Genomic DNA, 17,109 nt, shown 5'->3' on the forward strand with positions numbered 1-17,109 from the left:
AACTCACCTTAAAATGGCAAAAATAATTTTAAAGGGAAAATAATGTTCTTATATAGTTATTATAAAGTTTAAGGGGCATTGTTGATCATAATGTTGCTTAGTTTTCTTACAGCTGTTGGAAGCAAGCTTTGTGTGTGCGTGCATAGTGTAAAAGAACTGAAATTTTGATGCTTACAGCACTTGACCTGTGCATTTGTATCAAAATTTGCCTGCCTCGTTATGAGGGAGGTTTGCTTTTCATGCCTCAGCTTATTTAATATGAGGCAAGTTGAAAGACAACATTCATTCTAGGTGATTTTGTGGTACCATGAAATTTAAAGTAATTTTGGAAAAAGGATTAGTCAGTTTTAAGCAAGAGTCAGATCTTCTGAGTTTTTGATTATCAGTGTAGTACCTGACTAAAAATGAAGAAGTAATATTTCTATTAACCATTTATAATTTCTAGTATTTCTCTGAAAGATCGTTTTGGGGACAAAAGTGACTTGACATGTCCAATCTCATTTCTTTATAAAAAGCCAAAATTAAAAAAAGTCTCGGATTGCTTGCTTACAGATATAAGTAAGAATTATCACAGAGAAACGATTCCTTTTATAGGATTACTTTTTACAATTTTGGTTTTAGTAATCTAGGCTTTGCCTACAAAGAACAAAACAATGGTTCTGAAATACTGTTTGTGGAATGTGTTTAAAGGATTGATTCTAGAACCTTTGTATATTTGATAGTATTTCTAACTTTCATTTCTTTACTGTTTGCAGGTAGTGTTCATGTTCTGCTATGCAGTCATTTATATGCATGTTTAATTTTTCTTTTAGATTTTCCTGGACATATAGTTTAAACAACAAAAAGTCTATTTAAAACTGTAGCAGTAGTTTGCAGTTCTAGCAAAGAGGAAAGTTGTGGGGTTAAATTTTGTATTTTCTTTCTTATAGAAGGCTCTGAAATGGTATTTTTGAATGTCTGGCTCAAAACAGGACCCAGCTTATTTTATGCTTGCTGTAAATCAAGCAAACATGTTATAATAAAAACAAAATGAAGGAAAAAAAGAGTAGATGAGGAGTCACAGGGAGAGCTCACAGGAGGTAAAGAAAGACAGGCCTTCAAGGATCTCTGAAGAATAGAATACTAACTTCTTAAAAAATAGACTGTATTTCTTAGAGCAGTTTTAGGTTCATAGCAAAATTAAGAAGGTTCAGATATTTCCCATATAATTCCTGCCCCCACACATCCATAGCCTCCCCCATTATCAACATTCCCCACCACAGTGGCACATTGGTTACAACTGATGAACCTACATGAACACTGCATTATCACCCAAAGTCCATAGTTTACATTAGGGTTCACTCTTGGTGTCATACCTTCTATGGGTTTTTTGTTTTTGTTTTTTTGACATGCCCAGGCTGGAGTGCAGTGGTGGGATCTTGGCTCACTGCAACGTCCAACTATGGGTTTTTGACAAATTTATAACAACATGTATCCACCATTGGAGTATCATACAGAGTACTTTCACTTCCCTAAAAATCCTCTGTGCTTTGCCTCCCTCCCTATCCATCCCTCCCTCCCTTCAATCTATGACAACCACTCATCTTTTCACTGTCTCAATAACTTTGCCTTTTCCAGAATGTCATATCATTGGACTCATGCAGTATATAGACTTCTCAGATTGGCTTTTTTCACTTAGTAATGTGCATTTAAGTTTCCTCTATGTCATTTCATAATCTGATAGCTCATTTAACACTCAATAATATTCCAATGTCCACATGTACCACAGTTTATTTATCCATTTACCTACTAGAGGATATCTTGATTGCATCTAAGTCTGGGCAATTACAAAGAAAGCTGCTCTAAATATTCATGTGCAGGATTTTTTGCAGACATAAGTTTTCAACTCCTTTGAATGAACACCAAGGAGTGAGATTACTGGATTTTACAGTAAGAGTATATTTAGCTTTGTAAGAAACTGTCAAATTATCTTCCAAAGGTGCTACACCATTTTGCATTTCCACTACAATAATTAAGAATTCCTGTTGCTCCACATGCTCTCCAGCATTTGATGTTGTCAGTGTTCTGATTTTGGCCATTCTAATAGATAAGTAATGGTATCTCATTGCTGTAATTGGTATTTCCCTGATGACAGGTGATGTGAAAGAATACTAACTTTTAAAAAACTTTTTATTTTTAAATAATTTTAGACTCACATAAAAGTTGCACAACTTGTACAGAGACTTCCCATGTACCCTTCACCCAGCATTTTACCACACATATAGATTTGTGTAACCACCACCATAGTAAGATATAGAACAGTTTCATCACCCCCAAACTCTCTCACACTTTCCCTTTTTAGTCTCCCTCCTCTATCCCAGCCCTTGGCAACTACCTGTCTATTCTCCATCACTATATGTCATTTTGAAACCGTTATAGAAATTAAACCATATAGTATATAACATTTTGAGGCTGGCTTTCTTCACTCAGCATAATGCCCTCAGATGTATACAAGTTGTGTGTATCAATTGTTGTTTCTTTTTATTGCGGAGTGGTATTCCATAGTATGAATCTACCATGGACAGAATGCTAACTTTAAAGGACTAAGAGCAGAAAAGGAGCCCACATATGAGAATGAGAAAGATGGAGCCAGAAAAGGGGATGTAGGAGAATTAGAATCCAGAAGTAGAGGAAGGTAGTGCTTCAAGCAGAATGATATGCTCAGCTGTGTTAAAGCTGTAAAATGAGATAAGGACCAAGAATTTAGCAGCAACAACCACAACCAGCTATGGGCTGAGCACCCACCATGTGCTAGGAATGTGCTAGGCTCTGGGATAAAATGGGAAGCAAAGCCAGACATGTTCTTTCATGGAGTCTAAAGAGGCAGGTGAAACTGATCACCTATCTCATTAATAAAATGTAAGTTGTGATAAGTGCGGTTGAAGGCAAGGGAATGGTGCTATGAAGATGTATAACAGAAGGATATGGCCTTATCTAGAGTACATTCTCTCCTTCCTTCCTTTATTCTTTCATTCACTGTACCAAATTTGATTGTCTACTATGTGCCAGCTCTGTGTTCAGTCATGTAAACACATGTGGGCAAGATTCTTATCTTCATGGTGCTTCAGAGTGTGGGAGTGACGTTTGAACTGAAAGATATGAATGACAAGAAGGAGTGAAGTGGGTGGAGTATGGCAGGTGGCAGCAGCACCATTCATTGGAAAAACAGAAAACTCCAGCGTGGCTGGAATGCAGTGAGTGAGCGAGGAATTCACAGGTGAGATAAACCTGTAAAGGCAGGCAGGGGCCAGATACTGCCTCAGGCCATGGGATGAGATTTGGATTTTTTTTCCCCTAAGTATAATTCAAAGCTATTGCATGGTTTTAAGCAAGAAAGTCTGCTGATTTTGTTTGTTGTTTAAAAAGATCACTGTGGTAACTGTGTGGAGAACGGACTAGGATGGAGGAGAGAGTTCAGGTGAAAGGTGATAGTGACTTCACCTAGAATGGTGAAGTGGAGATGAAGACAAGTAGCTAGGGCTGAAACAATTTTGGAGACAGACATAACAAGCCTTGGTGATGGATTATCCAATCCAAGTCAGGAAAGGGATAGAGGTAGAAGATGAGGGATCAAAAGTGTTAAGAAAACCCCCTTGGCCAGTTGCGGCTCATGCCTGTAACCCCAGGAGGCTGAGGCAGGAGGATCACTTGAGGCCAGGAGTTCAAGACCAACCTGGGCATCATAGTGAAACTCTGTACCTACCAAAAAGGAATTAGTAAGGTGTGATGGCATGCACCTATAGTCCTAGCTACTTGGGAGGCTGAGGCAGGAGGATTGCTTGAGCTCAGAAGTTTGAGGCTGCAGTGAGTTATGATCATGCCATTGCACTATAGCCTGGGTGACAAAGCAAGACTCTTTCTCAAAAAAAAAAAAAAAAAAAACCCAAATGTCTGGCTTTTGCAACTGGGTGGATGTTGTTGTCCTTTACTGAACAATAGGAGACAAACAACTACAAGAGAGAGGAGTACTCACTGAAGCGCAGAGAGGGGTTGGAGGGAGACTAAGCAGCTCATTTCAGATGTGTTAAGTTTGAGAAATATATGACATCCAAGTGGGGATGTCAAAAAGGCCATTAGACTGTGCAGTCTGTTGCTCAGAAGATAACACTGGGCTAGAGAAATATGGGAATAGTCAGCTGAGAGATGTTTAATTGTCACAGGTTTGAGTGAGATCACCTAACACACAGCACTACAGGAGGAACCAGCACTGAGCTCCAAGGCCACCAACATTTAGATTTGAGGTTGAGATGAAGCCAGTAAAGGAGACAGATGCTTAATCAATAAGCATCTGCAAAACTAAAATTCAGGAAGGCCTCAAGAATGGCAGCTTAATATGTCAAACTTGAAATGCCATAAGAAATTATTTTCCAGGAATTACAAATGTATTCTTGGAAGCTAATGAGCTGTTTTGATTTCTGAGAACAAATTTAAATAAGTTTGAGAAATTGCATCAAACAATTTATGCCAGTGTATGTAATTACGCCAACACATATGGCACCTAAAAACCACTCACTACTTCAACAGCATGTGAAAATGTTAGCAAAGCAAGAGAAATGGAGACTTAACTCATAACTTCCTGGCTACACCAGGTGAAAGTTAAAACAGCTTTTACTTCCATGTAGGGTCTTACTGTTGATTTGCTGGAGTAGATTTTGTATGCTGTTAATAGGTGGCTTCAGGAAAATTATCCAGAGCTGCCATAGCAAACCAATGTTTGCTTCACAATCTCCAAATTAGACAATGGAGACATTAAGACAGCAGGAGAACCAGTAGGAGTTAGGCACAGTTTAATTCTCTGCAGAAACCCAACCAAGCTTAAACACTGGGCGCTGACTCCTCCAGGTGGAAATAGGAACAGCCCGATGGGAACTGTTTTCAGTACGTTGGATTTACTTACTAAACATGTAGACCTTACTAACATGCTTTGAAAACTTATATTCTACTCTATATTGCAGAGGTTGCACTGAAAATACCATGCACGGTAGCTCTACTGCTTGTGGGGTTTATAACACATTTGCAGCACACTTGTAGACTGCTTTAACAGCCAATAAGGAATGCTCATATACCCCACTCCATGTTATTCTTCCATTAATTAGTGAGGCAGTTACTATTATCTTTACTTAACAGGTGAGAAAAGCAAAGCTGAAAAAGCTTGATAAAAGCAATATGTCATATGAACAACAGCTTTCCAAATAGATATTCTAATGATTGCTTTATTCCAGAATTATGTATTAAACACTTGCTATGGGTCAGGGATTGTGCTAAAATTTGGAAATATAAAAATAAGTTAGATGACGATTTCTGCTTGCAGTCTACTGATATTTTTGGTGGGTTTACCAGATAAAATCCCATGCTGTCTGCCAGATAGACTTAGACTTAAAATTATTTGCTGTTCATTTGATTCAAATTTAACTGAGCATACTAGTTTTCTATTTGCAAAATCTGGCAACCCTATACATTATTAGAGACTTTTTAATGAACCACCTAGGCCAACAGAGCCCTCTTCGTTATTTTTACATTATAAAAAGTGACTCCAAATGCTTTATTTTCCAGAAAAATTACATCTGCCAACAAAATGCAAGCCACAGACTAGTGTTTATTAACCACAGCAGAACCAGTTACAAGGTTCTAGTCAAGGAGTGCTTCATCCCTGAATGAATCTTATGTAAAAGTGGTTTTTAGTTTATACAAAGAAGCTTTGCATACGTTATGTCATTGGACCTCAGAGCAATTGATCTTAATTCCAATTTATAGATGAGGAGACCAAGGCTTAGAGTGGCCAAGTGACCTTCTTGGGAGTGAAAAATAAATCCTGGGACTCTGAAACAAGTCACCAAACCCGTCAACCTGTAGAAAAAAGTGTCTCTTTTTCTATAGGATGCTGGATGCTGATGACAATAATAACAGCTGAAGTAGAATCTTACAATTGAACTCCTCCTCCTTCAGTTTTGCATTGTGGAGAACAACGCAATCAGTGTCTTGTCCCTCAGATCCTAAAGTCAGAATGTGTCACCTAACCCCACCTGTAAGAGACTTCTCTGGAGGAAGCTGTTGCTATGCTGAAGCACCCAGCTCCCTGGCCCTGTGGTGGCGAAGGGAAGTGCTTCTCTCTGCAGTCTTACACGTTTTATAAAGAAACACATGCAAATGTCCAAATACATAAAATGGGATCCTCTCCGAGGATGGTTTAGCTAGGACTGCTGTACTAGAAGCAGGCTCAGTCTTCCAGGCTAATTGAAGGAGGTACTAAAAGTTGCCTCTAAAAGGAATTACCACCATTAGACTGTACCATTTTACATATTCTAAATTACTGTTTTAAAATAATGTAATACAAACATTATTACAAACAATTCCTGAGGAGACTAGGGCATGAAGCTACCTGATTTCATATGAGAACTGAAAATAAAATCCTAATCCCCTCAGCTGACTGAATGAACCCCTCTTGGCAAAAGGGACCCCAAAGAGACATTAAAAACTGAGTCTTGGCCATGATGGGATGGGAGGTCAGACACACTTCTTTAGACCCTGTCCCTTTCGCAGTTAGACACCACTGACCAGCATTAATGTTAAAATAGAGATCATAAGACTGATGGAATGCACTCTTTGTGATAATAACAAATTATAAACGAGACCTACGGTCATACCAGGCAGGAGTTAAGCCACCCTCCCCTACATAAGAATAAACTATGTCCTAACCACCACAAGGTTTCTCTTTCTCTAGCAGCTAAACAAGCCTTGGCCTCCAGGTAAGCAATATTGAAACAATTGCAGCTCATCCACTAGCAGACTCTGAGTAACTGACACCCTTGTTCCACAAGCAATAGCTACAGCTTTGATTGGATAGGACTGATTTCAGTAACTTTCTCCTGATAAGAGACCACTGACCACAGACTGGTTCTGGCTGGTTTACAGAGGCTGCACACTGAGTGCCTTTATGTCTCTGTGTCACCTTCTGGTGTATAGGCCTAATTGTAATGCATTTAAAAGTCTCAGCCCCAGAGTGAACATGGGTTGTATGTAACATGCATGTTTGTTCAGCACACGTGTTAGGGGCCCCTTCGTGAATATTCATAGCTCTTCTTGTAAGCTGTTGAATACATAAATTTAGCCAATCCACTGAGCGTAAATCTCCTCTGCAACCCTTACTCCTTTGAAATGCCTGCTTCCAGTTTCAGCCAGAGGCTCACTTTCCAAACTGCAGGGTGAACCTTTTAAAGAAATAAAGTCTCCTTTCAAATTTATAACTGTGTGATTTTTCAGTCAACATGTGTTTTATGGAACCAAACGGGACTAAAACAAGAATTAGCCCTTCTGATACAAGGAAGGCTACTACAGGAAAGGCAGGTGGGTGGAGGGAACAGATGTTACTCCTATGTGTCCCAAACCCCTTCCTCTGGATGACAGCCATGATTTTCCCACAAGGAACCACCTCTCTTCCACTCTAAATCTATATAGTTTAGGTCAGAAGTCCCCTATCAAGAGGTCCCCTTGATAGAATGCAAGCCTAGAGTTAGGGTCATCTTTACCACATACATGCAAAATGGAGAGAGATCAAATGTTCATTCTTTCAAGCCTTACCTGAAGTCAAACATCTCCTGGACTTTTCGGTGTCATAAACCCCAAAATTCTGCCTTTTGTTTATTTCTGTGCCCAATTTGAGTTAGGAGTCTGTTACCTGTAAGTGAAGGCATTGGGACCATTTTAATGGCCCTAAGCAAAAGAGGCTGATGAACTTTGACCTAATCAGCTAATGTCACTGTTTAGAAAACAATTTGAAAAATAACCTCATTAGCTAAGTTAGATTAAGTCAATTACACAGAGTCTGAGCTGACAAGAGATAAAGACAGATGACCCCAAATTATTACACTGCCTGTTTCTTGCCCTAAATATATCCTGCCTCATTAATGATACAAGATATACCACTTCTCATCCTTCTTTTGTGAAACCATTTTCTCATCTTCTTATAACTACATGTATAAATTAAAAACACAGAAGATTCATTGAGAAGTCCCCATTTCCCCCACCCCTATGTTAATATAGTGTTTTCTGCTTGGGATCAGCTAAAGTCTATAAAATTTTGTGTTGGTTCATTATTATGTTCAGTTTGGGTTTACCAAAACGCAAGAGCCATGGGCTCTGTATTCAAATAAAGGTCATATTTATTTGTTTCATTAGTGCCAGATATAATTTTCAAATATCTCAGAGTGAAGCTCCCATAATTCCATATCAAAATAATTCCAGGACATTATTGCTTTCTTGGTGAGGGGCCCAGTACTTTATTAGGTGATGTGGCAGAGGACAAGGTATTCACCCCACTTTATCCCATAAATGACAATTGTCTAAGTCTACTAGTCTACTAGTGCATAGGTCTACTAATCATGAGTCTACTAGTATATCTAACTACTACAATTTATGGAGCAAAACTTCTGCCTTAGGAAGTTGGGCCTTACTGATATTTGGAGTAATAAAGGGAAAACATGGGCTGACCTGTCCAGGATAACCATAAGAAACTCTTTTTAGCTCATGGTGCCCATCAACATCATGGTCATGTGTGGTCATTATCTCAATTTTAGCTTCAAGAAACAAACTTTTCTTCAAAGCCAACAAAGACCTCCCCCTTTTTCTATATTAAAAATTTCTCCTCTCCTCTCAATACAATATTTCCTTTGAATATCACAACTTATATCCCATAACAAATGACCTGGTCCCTAATCTAGAAAGGCAGGCACAAGAGGGAAGAGAGGGTCAAAGTTTCTCTCCAATGGTCTCTGCTGGTTTCCTTATCTTCTGTAATGTGCTGTAAATGTTCCAGGAGGATCTGTGTGTTCCAACATCTTGACTTTATGGTATTTCCAACGTACTGGCAACCAAAATTCTGTAAATCCCCACTGAATAGAGGAAAGATAAAGAATCCGTTTCTATCCATCTAATTCCTAATCACAAAAAGTACTGACAAAAAAGAGATACAGAATTCCTTTAGACTTTAGAAAGGAAAAAGAAAATGTATAAAAACTTCAAGCTGAGAGAACACATGGGGCTTGAACCAATTGCAGACTTAGAGCTGTTTTCTACCTCTTCAATTGTGACTCAAGAGTAACTCCCCTGTTTTATTTTGGAACAAGTCTCCTACACTGAACGAATTCCAGCAACACCTTTTTACATGTGTCAAATAGTACTTCAAGAGGATTGAAAAGGATATTGTATTTGTTCCTTATTCAATGAGGCATTATCTCCATTTTATGAATGAAAACATTGAGACTCAGAGAAGTTAAGTAAAATAACTGCGGTTATACAGCAAGTATAGTCACACAGAGCCCTCATATATCATTTTGGATAGCGTATTTCCATAAGTTTGGTTTATATAGATTATCTCTGTCAAAATAACACTTAGAACAGATAATCACTTTTTATGTTCAGTCCTTAAAGAAAGCCACTTGAGATGAGAAAAGAATTAGCTTAAATTTTACAAACAATATTAACATAAAAATAGAACTCATATAGATCTGATTGAAGGCAATTGATATAGCATGAACTTTATAAAATGATAGAAAATATAAGTTTATATGAACTATAAATTAAACGATAAATAGTGGCTGACTCTGCACACCAATATAATTGTTTTCTGGTCTTTTTAACAATTCATTTTTCTTGCTAGAAAGCATTACCACACGAAAGTGAAAATCAATACAATGTTATAAAGAAACAGTTGTTCTATAAACAAACACTAACTAGCCTTAGAGAGAAAGCAAAGATAATCATTTATAAAATGTAAGCCTTTTTCTATTCAATATCAAAAGCACCTATTGCATCCTAATTATTTACTCAGAGGAAAGATGATCATAAACACGCTAACTTTAAAATAGTGTATTTTTTAAATGAACCTATGACAAACAACATTGTCTCTCAGTTTCACTGAAAATCTTACCAAAGCCAACTGAGACAGCCCCAGAATAAGACAGCCCCAGAATAAGCCCCAGAATAAGATTGCCAGGTGAACCTAATTCCTCTGGGCCTCAGTTTCCTCATCTTTAAGATGAGAGAGTTAGACTGGATGACCCTAGTCAGCAAAACCCAATAAAACAGAAACACCCCCAAAAATAACAAGAGAGGAAATCTAGGTACACTTTCTAGCTGAAGATTTGAAATTAGCCTGCTAAAGTCATGACCTATTTTAAGAAAACTCAAGACTTAAACCTCCAAAACCACAAAATGGATAAACTGGGAAGTGATTCTATTAGAAAACGATTCATGCTGTAATGCTTTTAAATGTCAATGTTTCATAGTACCACTAAAACATGATTTAATTTAGAGTAAAAGGAAACAAAATTTATAAAAGTTTTAACACTATAGCTATTACATAGAACAGCTATTACACTGCAGCTATTACCTAGAATACTTTGTATTAATAGGCAATAATTTACCCTTGCACAGACATACTTATGAAGATAAGCAACGCTCACCTGTCTAGATTCACTGATGAATAGCATAGTCTTAAGAGAGGTGGGTATAAGTAACTTCTAGGCTTACAAGTCTGTTTTCCTAAAAGCCTTTATTTGGGAATTATTAAAGATTGAGTTACTTGGATGTACTATTGGGGATTGCACAATCAACTCTAATCTATAAACACAAATATCCATTGCATTAACACAAATACATACTCTTATTTCTAGAATGTCTGCAAATCTGGATTGCTTGACCCTAGAGATTCATTAGAGTTTAATTGCCTTATTTTATTACTTTGTCCCACAGTTGCCCATTAATAAATAAAATAGCAATAAGGACACGTGCTAAGGTGACATGGGGAGGTGATTTTTAACCTTATCTAGACAAACTCCTAATTAACCGTGATTGCAATCACCATTTCTTTCTATGTTTAACTCTTTCCATTGTTGGTGAAGGTGTTTACATTGAAGACCGAGAGCTAGTGGGAAAAAAAAAATCACTCCTCTTTCAGGGCTGATTTTATATAAACAACAAATTAACTTGTGCTTAGGTGATCATTTTGCTTTTCCACAAGATTATAGTTATTGGAATATAAAGGATTATGCTAGTAATGGCAAATACCATATTTTATAAGATATAGATTTTTTCTTTTTTTTCCCAATTTACTTTTATTTTTGTGATGTTAAATCAGAAGTTTAACTTTCATCCCCTTCTGAGTTTATATTCAAATGAAACAAAACTTCTTATCTAAAAACACAAAACATCTGGACAAAAGAACTGTTTAATTTTTTTGATGTTTTCAATGTTGATATTTTTTTTCCAAGAAGTAGAGAAATAGCTCTGCATGGTTGTCTAAAATATATAATTTTTGTACAGATATGGTATATAGGGCAGTGTCATAGTTTTAATGTTGAAAAAGCATTCTTTTAAATTATAGCAAATTATAAAGTATTTATATACATAATATGGCAATATCACTTCAGGAATTCAGATTTTTACCAACTAAAATAAGAAAAAAATGTCAATTTAAATAAAACATTTAATTATTTAGGTGGTTTACCCTATCTCCCATTTATTCAGTCTGGTTGCTTTGGTATATCTTTAGATTGGATAAGATTTATTCTCTTCCTCTTCTTGTTATAGGACATCTACTCTAGCATTTTAGATATACATTCTTTAGCACATTGTTTGTGTAATGGTTTAGCAAAAATTATGGCTTTATCCCTATTAATATAAATCAGAATGATTAATCTAATTAGCCCAATCAAATATAAAAATGCAATCCTTAATTGGTTCTTATTGTAAATGACCCACAAACAAAAGTTTCAACCATCTTCAGAAAAAAAAAATAAAACACTTAAGCAAGTATAGTAACACTTACTAGAGCACAGTAATTTGACAGCTAATGATTTGACCAATTGTATTAAGACTTGATATGACATTTTCATAGAAAACACTGTAGCTTGTTTAATTATTGAGTAATGCATACCAAGGACTCTTAACAATGAACATTTATTTTCCTGTGATAAACTGACATTAAGTAAGAAATAGCGCAATGCTAAAATAAATTATCTTAAAATAAAATTCAGATCAATAATAACAAGAATACATAATAATGGCCCTGATTTATGAGTACTTACTATGTGTCAGTAGCTTCAGATACAATAGCTTAATCCTAAAATAGTTTTGCTTGCTGGAAATTATCACCCGATTTACAGGTAGCAAAACGGGCTTAAATAATTTAAATGAATCACTTAAGTCCTACAGTAGGTAGCCTTTCTAATATTCTGTTCTGCTCCCACACATTACAACTCATCATTGGTCATTTTTTAAAAATTTTATTATTGTTATACTTTAAGTTTTAGGGTACATGTGCACAACGTGCAGGTTTGTTACTTATGTATACATGTGCCATGTTGGTGTGCTGCACCCATTAACTCCTCATTTAGCATTAGGTATATCTCCTAATGCTATCCCTCCCCCCTGCCCCCACCCCACAACAGGTCCGGGTGTGTGATGTTCCTCTTCCTGTGTCCATGTGTTCTCATTGTTCAATTCCCACCTATGAGTGAGAATATGCAGTGTTTGGTTTTTTGTCCTTGTGATAGTTTGCTGAGAATGATGGTTTCCAGCTTCATCCATGTCCTTACGAAGGACATGAACTCATCCTTGTTTATGGCTGCATAGTATTCCATGGTGTGTATGTGCCACATTCTCTTTTTTTTTTTTTATCATAAACACTCATCTTTATTATACATTTGTTTTCCAACAATTTCCAGGGCCTCTGCCTGATCTCCATTCTCCGCAGATTTCTTTCAACTACAGCTAGAACTACTTCAGCTGGATTCCCTGTAATGTGCAAAAATAAATATCTTCATGCTATGGTCCAGTTTGAATATAGATTTCTGTTACTTAAAGCTGAAAGCAACCTAACTCATCCAGTGTCTCAGGAGATTCCAGAAAGTGCTGATGCCTTTGACAGAGATTCTGGTGGCCGCATAGAGAATGATTTCCATACGCAGACATTGAGAATATAAGATTAATGCATTTACAGTTGACCATGTGTTTTCTTTTTTTTTTTTATTGTGTTTTTTTTTTTCTTTCTTTTTTTTTTTTTTTAATTATACTTTAAGTTTTAGGATACATGTGCACATTGTGCAGGTTAGTTACGTATGTATACATGTGCCATGCTGGTGCGCTGCACCCACTAACTCGTCATCTAGCATTAGGTATATCTCCCAATGCTATCCCTCCCCCCTCCCCCCTCCCCACCACAGTCCCCAGAGTATGATATTTCCCTTTCTGTGTCCATGTGATCTCATTGTTCAATTCCCACCTATGAGTGAGAATATGCGGTGTTTGGTTTTTTGTTCTTGCGATAGTTTACTGAGAATGATGGTTTCCAATTTCATCCATGTCCCTACAAAGGATATGAACTCATCATTTTTTATGGCTGCATAGTATTCCATGGTGTATATGTGCCACATTTTCTTAATCCAGTCTATCATTGTTGGACATTTGGGTTGGTTCCAAGTCTTTGCTATTGTGAATAATGCCGCAATAAACATACGTGTGCATGTGTCTTTATAGCAGCATGATTTATAGTCATTTGGGTATATGCCCAGTAATGGGATGGCTGGGTCAAATGGTATTTCTAGTTCTAGATCCCTGAAGAATCGCCACACTGACTTCCACAATGGTTGAACTAGTTTACAGTCCCACCAACAGTGTAAAAGTGTTCCTATTTCTCCACATCCTCTCCAGCACCTGTTTTTTCCTGACTTTTGAATGATTGCCATTCTAACTGGTGTGAGATGATATCTCATAGTGGTTTTGATTTGCATTTCTCTGATGGCCAGTGATGATGAGCATTTTTTCATGTGTTTTTTGGCTGCATAAATGTCTTCCTTTGAGAAGTGCCTGTTCATGTCCTTCGCCCACTTTTTGATGGGGTTGTTTGTTTTTTTCTTGTAAATTTGTTTGAGTTCACTGTAGATTCTGGATATTAGCCCTTTGTCAGATGAGTAGGTTGTGAAAATTTTCTCCCATGTTGTAGGTTGCCTATTCACTCTGATGGTAGTTTCTTTTGCTGTGCAGAAGCTCTTTAGTTTAATTAGATCCCATTTGTCAATTTTGTCTTTTGTTGCCATTGCTTTTGGTGTTTTGGACATGAAGTCCTTGCCCACGCCTATGTCCTGAATGGTAATGCCTAGGTTTTCTTCTAGGGTTTTTATGGTTTTAGGTCTAACGTTTAAATCTTTAATCCATCTTGAATTGATTTTTGTATAAGGTGTAAGGAAGGGATCCAGTTTCAGCTTACTACATGTGGCTAGCCAGTTTTCCCAGCACCATTTATTAAATAGGGAATCCTTTCCCCATTGCTTGTTTTTCTCAGGTTTGTCAAAGATCAGATAGTTGTAGATATGTGGCATTATTTCTGAGAGCTCTGTTTTGTTCCATTGGTCTACATCTCTGTTGTGGTACAAGTACCATGCTGTTTTGGTTACTGTAGCCTTGTAGTATAGTTTGAAGTCAGGTAGTGTGATGCCTCCAGCTTTGTTCTTTTGGCTTAGGATTGATTTGGTGATGCAGACTCTTTTTTGGTTCCATATGAACTTTAAAGTAGTTTTTTCCAATTCTGTGAAGAAAGTCATTGGTAGCTTGATGGGGATGGCATTGAATCTATAAATTACCTTGGGCAGTATGGCCATTTTCACAATATTGGTTCTTCCTACCCATGAGCATGGAATGTTCTTCCTTTTGTTTGTATCCTCTTTTATTTCATTGAGCAGTGGTTTGTAGTTCTCCTTGAAGAGGTCCTTCACATCCCTTGTAAGTTGGATTCCTAGGTATTTTATTCTCTTTGAAGCAATCGTGAATGGGAGTTCACTCATGATTTGGGTCTCTGTTTGTCTGTTATTGGTGTATAAGAATGCTTGTGATTTTTGCACATTGATTTTGTATCCTGAGACTTTGCTGAAGTTGCTTATCAGCTTAAGGAGATTTTGGGCTGAGATGATGGGGTTTTCTAGATATACAATCATGTACATCTGCAAACAGGGACAATTTGACTTCCTCTTTTCCTAATTAAATGCCCTTTATTTCCTTCTCCTGCCCGATTGCCCTGACCAGAACTTCCAACACTATGTTAAATAGGAGTGGTGAGAGAGGGCATCCCTGTCTTGTGCCAGTTTTCAAAGGGAATGCTTCCAGTTTTCGTCCATTTAGTATGATATTGGCTGTGGGCTTGTCATAGATAGCTCCTATTATTTTGAGATACGTCCCATCAGTACCTAATTTATTGAGAGTTTTTAGCATGAAGGGCTGTTGAATTTTGTCAAAGGCCTTTTCTGCATCTATTGAGATAATCATGTGGTTTTTGTCTTTGGTTCCGTTTATATGCTGGATTACATTTATTGATTTGTGTCTGTTGAACCAGCCTTGTATCCCAGGGACGAAGCCCACTTGATCATGGTGGATAAGCTTTTTGATGTGCTGCTGGATTCGGTTTGCCAGTATTTTATTGAGGATTTTTGTACCAATGTTCGTCAAGGATATTGGCCTAAAATTATCTTTTTTTGTTGTGTCTCTGCCAGGCTTTGGTATCAGGATGATGCTGGCCTCATCAAACGAGTTAGGAAGGATTCCCTCTTTTTCTATTGATTGGAATAGTTTCAGAAGGAATGGTACCAGCTCCTCTTTGTACCTCTGGTAGAATTCGGCTGTGCATCCATCTGGTCCTGGACTTTTTTTGGTTGGTAAGCTATTAATTATTGTCTCAATTTCAGAGCCTGTTATTGTTCTATTCAGAGATTCCACTTCTTCCTGGTTTAGTCTTGGGAGGGTGTATGTATCGAGGAATTTATCCATTTCTTCTAGATTTTCTAGTTTATTTGCGTAGAGGTATCTATAGTATTCTCTGACGGTAGTTTGTATTTCTGTGGGATCGGTGGTGATATCCCCTTTGTCATTTTTTATTGCGTCTATTTGATTCTTCTCTCTTTTCTTCTTTATTAGTTGCTAGCGGTCTATCTATTTTGTTGATCTTTTCAAAAAACCAGTTCCTGGATTCATTGATTTTTTGAAGGGTTTTTTGTGTCTCTATTTCCTTCAGTTCTGCTCTGATCTTAGTTATTTCTCACCTTCTGTTAGCTTTTGAATGTGTTTGCTCTTGCTTCTCTAGTTCTTTTAATTGTGATGTTAGGGTGTCAAATTTAGATCTTTCCTGCTTTCTCTTGTGGGCATTTAGTGCTATAAATTTCCCTCTACACACTGCTTTTAATGTGACCCAGAGATTCTGGTATGTTGTGTCTTTGTTCTCGTTCGTTTCAAAGAACATCTTTATTTCTGCCTTCATTTCATTATGTACCCAGTAGTCATTCAGGAGCAGGTTGTTCAGTTTCCATGTAGTTGAGCGGTTTTGAGTGAGTTTCTTAATCCTAAGTCCTAGTTTGACTGCACTGTGGTCTGAGAGATAGTTTGTTATAATTTCTCTTCTTTTACATTTGCTGAGGAGTGCTTTACTTCCAACTATGTGGTCAATTTTGGAATAGGTGTCATGTGGTGCTGAAAAGAATGCATATTCTGTTGATTTGGGGTGGAGAGTTCTGTAGATGTCTATTAGGTCCGCTTGGTGCAGAGCTGAGTTCAATTCCTGGATATCCTTGTTGACTTTCTGTCTCGTTGATCTGTCTAATGTTGACAGTGGGGTGTTAAAGTCTCCCATTATTATTGTGTGGGAGTCTAAGTCTCTTTGTAGGTCACTAAGGACTTGCTTTATGAATCTGGGTCCTCCTGTTATTGGGTGCATATATATTTAGGATAGTTACCTCTTCTTGTTGAATTGACCCCTTTACCATTATGTGATGGCCTTCTTTGTCTCTTTTGATCTTTGTTGGTTTAAAGTCTAACAACCTTCAAAATAAAAATTTGTTTTAGAGCTAATGGTGTCTTACAATCACTGTTAGCCTTGTGGCCATTGTCTTGGAATGCTTGAACTGCACTGTAATTCCTGGTGGCATTACTGGACAACTTCAACCCCTTAATGTTTCAGTCCATAAGCCCTTTATAAGGACTATCTGAGGAAGAAAGAGGAATCCTGGCCTTATCTGAAAAGCTTCCATTGAT

At 37.3% G+C, this 17,109-nt stretch overlaps 1 protein-coding gene across 4 annotated transcripts in view; it reads right to left on the minus strand.

Annotated features, from left to right (window-relative positions):
* Positions 1-17,109, minus strand: part of SLC35F4 (solute carrier family 35 member F4) — a 420,477-nt gene that overhangs the window by 66,182 nt on the left and 337,186 nt on the right. The gene's annotated exons all lie outside the window — the stretch shown is intronic.

The sequence above is a fragment of the Pan paniscus genome, chromosome 15 (assembly GCF_029289425.2).
Source record: "Pan paniscus chromosome 15, NHGRI_mPanPan1-v2.0_pri, whole genome shotgun sequence".
Lineage (NCBI taxonomy): Eukaryota > Metazoa > Chordata > Mammalia > Primates > Hominidae > Pan > Pan paniscus.